Source organism: Myotis davidii, unplaced genomic scaffold (genome assembly GCF_000327345.1).
Source record: "Myotis davidii unplaced genomic scaffold, ASM32734v1 scaffold1203, whole genome shotgun sequence".
NCBI lineage: Eukaryota > Metazoa > Chordata > Mammalia > Chiroptera > Vespertilionidae > Myotis > Myotis davidii.
Window position 1 is genome coordinate 469,460 of NW_006294353.1, and position 5,682 is coordinate 475,141.

Here is a 5,682-nt window from a genome sequence, read left to right on the forward strand (position 1 = left end):
TCCCTGCCTCCGTCCACCCCTTTGGGGACCCCTGGACCTGCTGGGGCTGGACCCCAGCACCATGACCTCATCTAAACCTAATTACTTCCCAAAGGCTCTATGTCCAAATAACATCACATAGGGGATTGGGGCTTTAATATATGAAATTTAGGAAAACACAAACGTTCAGTCCATAAGCACTAATTTATTATGATTTTTTTTAAATAAAAGGAATTTGCTTAGGAGTCATCTATAGATTAGAAGACTAAAAGAAAAAAAAAGATCTTTCCTTCTGCCTCCACACAGCTACAGAACCTCAAACCACCTCCTCCCCAGGGGAGCATTGAGAGGGAGAGAGGGGGTAACTTAGGAAAACAATGCAGAAACCAACTCTGCCCATCCCAGGCTACCCCATATATCCTGGCCAGAGAAAGGGCTGAGTGAGAGAGAGGGAGTGGCTTTTCATGGGGCGATCGATCGTCTGAAGTTTTGGCGCTGAACTGAGTGGACTTTCCAGCACCTGTGAGCGTGAGGGCTTCGCGGGGATGGAGACAGTCAGAGTTCGTTTCGGAGCAGGGGGGCGTGGGAGGCTGGCCTCTGCTCGCACCTCACTTACAAACTCGTGTGGATTTTTTAAAAAATTCTGTTATGTTAGGCAAAGTCTTTGTTAGGGCCGATCAAACCTAAGAGTCTTCATTTTGATCAAGACCCTTGCCACATGCTTCACATACAGAGATTACCTACTGAGAATTCTCTGATGCATGACAAGGTGGGTATCAGCAGCAGCAGCAGCAGCAGAGAGGGGGGTGGGGGAAGGGTCTCTCAGGCTGAGGCGACTTTCTCACACTCAGCACTGCTGACATGTGGGCTCCATCATTCCCTGAGGGGTGTCCTGGGCAGGGTGTTGAGCAGCATCCCTGACCTCCACCCATTAGATGCCAGTAGCAGCCCCCTCCCGAGTTATGACAACAAAAATGTCCCCAGGCATTGCCAGGTGTTCCCTGGGGGGCGGGGGTATGAACTGCTGGCCTAGAACAACTCGATCTGCTCCAACTCAGATCTGTCCTGGAGGCGGGAGCTCAGCTGGGCTGCTGGGTGCTGTGAGGGGAACACACTCCTGGCTCCACCATCACCCCAACGACTCCGTCTGCAAACAGCATATGCTCATTGAGCTGGAGGCACCGAAGTCCCCTCCCCTGCAGTCACCATCCTTCAACCGCCTTCCGCACCTGGAGGCCGGGGTGGGGTTGGGGGTGTGGGGTGTAGGGGGTCCTGCCCTGGGTGAAGCCCCCTCTGCTTTACTAATTGGATCAGATGTGGAGCCAGAAAGGCCAATTGACATCTGTCTCCCCAGATTTTGCAGGCGGGACTCAAGGGGGAGCCAGGTCGATGGCGCCAGGTCCCTGAAACCGGAGCTCAAGATGCCAACAGAAGCTTGAGGCAAGCTGGACGTCCGCGGAGGAGAAAGGAAGGGCCTCGCACAAAAGCTGACGTGCGGAGCGGATCCAGAGGGAGAGGGGATGAAAAGCTGCCCTGATTCCTGTGGCTTGCCTGTTTCCATGACAACCTGCTTCCTCCATAAAGACGGCATTGCAGTGGCCTGATGGCCCGAACCCTTTATTCCGGAACATTCCCCAGACTGTCGTTGTAGAGTCCATGCCAGGCCCCCACTCTGGGGCACCGGTGGCGAATTCTGGGTATGGCCCCTGGAGCTGGCTTTGGAGCTGCCCTGGACTCCCGGGCCCCGCCCGTGGCCTCGGCAGGAAGCCCCGGTTGCTTCAGCGTTCCAGTGAATGGGATTCTGTTCCTGGCAAGCCAACCAAGCAACAGACAAAAAGCCCCCTCGCCAGTCCCCGCCCATCTTGCCTGATTTGTGCAAACGATAAAGGTCGGAAAGAGAAAAACTGCCCCCAAAACAGAGAGGAGGCAAAATTGCACTGTCAAGCATTTCTCCTGATGGGCGCGCGTGTTCCCGGCGGCTTTTGTCAAGGGAAACTATTGCCTGGTGGTCTGCACCTTGGCCCCCATCCCTCCCTCCTGGGGCGGGAGCTCAGCTGGGCTGCTGGGTGCGTGAGATGAACACGCTCCTAGCTCCTGCTCGTTTTTTCTGACTCGCGGTCCACACCTGGCATCTCCGAGCCGTCCCTGCTGACCATCCTGACCCAGGTTCACCAGGGTTTGCAGCATCGGGGTATGGCCCCTGGAGCTGGCTTTGGAGCGGCCCTGGACTCCCGGCCCCGCCCGTGGCCTCGGCGGGAAGCCCAGGTTGCTTCAGCGTTCCAGTGAATGGGATTCTGTTCCTGGCAAGCCAACCAAGCAACAGACAAAAAGCCCCCTCGCCGGTCCCCGCCCATCTTGCCTGATTTGTGCAAACGATAAAGGTCGGAAAGAGAAAAACTGCCCCCAAAATTGCACTGTCAAGCATTTCTGCTGATGGGCGCGCGTGTTCCCGGCGGCTTTTGTCAAGGGAAACTATTGCCTGGTGGTCTGCACCTTGGCCCCCATCCCTCCCTCCTGGGGCGGGAGCTCAGCTGGGCTGCTGGGTGCGTGAGATGAACACGCTCCTAGCTCCTGCTCGTTTTTTCTGACTCGCGGTCCACACCTGGCATCTCCGAGCCGTCCCTGCTGACCATCCTGACCCAGGTTCACCAGGGTTTGCAGCCCCCAAACCTTCTCTGGGCTGAGCAAACTTAGTTTCTTTAAACTCCGTAAACACACTAGCATCGGATTTTCCTGTTACAGGTTTGCTGACTCCCATGCCACAAGCCTAAAATTAGATGTAGATACAGGCTTGAGGTTGAGTCTTCAGAGAAGTTTGCTTTTTAAAAAAAATATGTATTTTTATTCCTTTCAGAGAGGAAGAGAGAGAGAGAAACATCAATAATGAGAGAGAATCATGGATCGGCTGCCTCCTGCACGCCCCCTACTGGGGATCCAGCCTGCAACCCAGGCATGTGCCCTGACTGGGAATTGAACCAGTGACCTCTTAGTTCCTAAGTCGATGCTCAACCACTGAGCCACACCAGCTGGGCCAGAGAAGTTAGCTTTCAGAAGAATTTTTTTCTGAGATCTCCCGCACGTTGTTTAGTAATTAGAAAGGGGAACATTGCACCTTACAGTGGGGAAAATATCGGTGCCCAAGCATTACTCAGGTTTAACCTGGATGTGATCACAAGGAGACAGCAGACCAAACATCAGGTGGAAGGACCTACAATCTCTTTACACCACCCCCACCCCACCCCCCGCCACAAGCTGTGCTCCCTGGACCAGCAGCATCGAAGGAGAGATACCCAAGTCCCAGGCCCTACCCCAGACCTCCTGTACCAGACCCATTATTCAAAAACAGGACCAGGATACATATACCCATTATAAATTGAGGAATGTATCCCTGGCTGGTTTGGTTCAGTGGACAGAGCATCAGCCTGCAGACTGAAGGGTCCCAGGTTCGATTCCAGCCAAGGGCACATATAGGTTGTGGCTTGATCCCAGCCCTGGTAGGGTCATATGCGGGAGGCAACCAATCCATGTGTCTCTCTCACGTCGATGTTTCTCTCTGTCTCTCCCCCTCCTTTCCACTCTCTCTAAAAAAAATCAATGGAAAAAAATAGCCTCGGGTGAGGTGAGGATTAACAACAACAAAAAGTAAAAAAATAATTGAGGAATGTGGTCCATGCTCTTCGAAAGGGCAAAGACAGACAACAGAATGTTCCCGATTATAGCAGACCAAAGAGATGACAACTAAATGCAATGTGTGGTTCCGAATTGGCAGCTATAAAGGACATTTTGTGACAATTGGCAAGTCTTAACTATAAACTGTGTATTAAATATAATTGTGTCGGTGATACATTTCCTGTGTTTCATAATTGTCCTGTGGCAGTGTGGGGTTCTAGTTGTCCTTGTTCTTAGGAAATATGTAACATATTTAAGGGAAAAGAGGAAGGATGCCTGTAATACTCAAATGGTTCAGGGGAAAACTATGTGTGGGTTTGTATGTGTATGTATATGTATAAATAGATAGATATTGAGACAGGTTAGATCCTATCTAATAATAGACAGACATGGTAATTCACCATACCTTTGCTATGCCTCCTATTGGCTAATCAGCACGATATGCAAATTAACCACCAACAAAGATGGCGGCTAATTTGCATACTGCAGGCAGGGAGGGAGAGCGCCATCCACCTGCCCTGCCGCCATCCGGGCCTGCTATCTGCGATCCTGGGCGGGGGCGGGGGGAAGGGGGGGGTCCCGTGTGCTACTGAACCCGGGGCAGCCAGGTGGGGCAGCAGCAATCCACCAGCCCACCCGGGTGTCCCGTGTGCGACCCAGGGCGGGGCCCCAACCCCCGGATCTGCCCTGCCCTGTGTGCCACCTGGGGTGGCACCCCAACCCCTCGATTGGCCCTGCCCTGTGCGCAACCTGGGGAGGTGGGGCAGGCACCTAGGTATCGGCCTGCCATTTGCCACCTGGGGAGCGGGCCTAAGCCAGCAGGTGGTTATCTCCCGAGGGGTCCCAGACTGTGAGAGGGCACAAGTGGGGCTGAGGGACACCCCCCACCCCACCCCCTGGCCAGTGCACACATTTTTGTGCACCGGGCCTCTAGTAGATAAAGAAAAAGGGAGAATGATAGATAAATAGAAAGGATTATAAATAAAAGAAAAATAGCTAGCTAGCTAGAGGAAAATAGATGATACATCAGTAGAAAAAAATAGAAAGACAGAAAAATGATAGATAGATAGATAGATAGATAGATAGATAGGAGGTGGGTATGAAGGAAAACATTGGTAAATAAATAAGAGAGGGAGAGCCTGGCCGGCATGGCTCAGTGGTTGAGCGTCGACCTATGAACTAGGAGGTCACGGTTTGATTCAGGTCAGGGCACATGGCAGGGTTGCGGGCTTGATCCCCAGTGCAGGGCATGCAGGAGGCAGCCAATCAATGATTCTCTCTCATCACTGACGCTTCTATTTCCCTCTTCTTCCTTCCTCTCTGAAATCAATAAACACATTTAAAAAAGGAGAAAGAGAAGGAAAACGAGGGGGAGGAAGACAAAGCTAATGCGGCCAATCGGTGACTCTGCTTGGCGGCTGCCTTCTGGGGATTGAGCCTTCAACCCTGGGCATGTGCCCTGACCAGGAATCGAACCAGCCACCTTTCTGACCAACTGAGCCACGCTGGCCAGGGCGAAATGTACACTTTAAAAGAGTGAACTTGACGATACATGAATTATTGTGGGTGGAATAGTGTTTCCCCCAAATAAGCGTCAACCTGGAACCCGTGAATGGGACCTTATTTGACAACAGTCTTTGGGGATGCGATCAGGTTAAGATGAGGTCATCCTGGATGAAGGTGGGCCCTCATCTAACGAGCAGTGTCCTTTCAAGAAGAAGGACATTCAGACAGAGAGACATGCACAGGGAGAGGCCAGGAGACAACAGACGCAGAGACTGGAGTGAAGCTGAAGAGCCCAGAGAAGGCCTAGGACGGATTCTCCTCTAGCACCTGAGCGCGGCCCTGCTGACACCTTGATTTCAGACTTCTGGGCTCCAGCACTGTAAGAGAATGAAGTTCTCTCGTTCTAAGCCAGCCATCCAGTGTGTGATGTGTTACAGCAGCCCTAGGAGATGATGCATGCCTTCTATGTCAAGTTTAAAAAGAGGACCTGGGTTGCAGGTTTGATCCCCAGCCCTGTTCGGGGGCACT

At 52.5% G+C, this 5,682-nt stretch overlaps 1 protein-coding gene across 1 annotated transcript in view; it reads right to left on the minus strand.

Annotated features, from left to right (window-relative positions):
- The window catches only part of NWD1 (NACHT and WD repeat domain containing 1), a 115,386-nt gene that overhangs the window by 55,673 nt on the left and 54,031 nt on the right, over positions 1-5,682 (minus strand). The window lies entirely within an intron of this gene.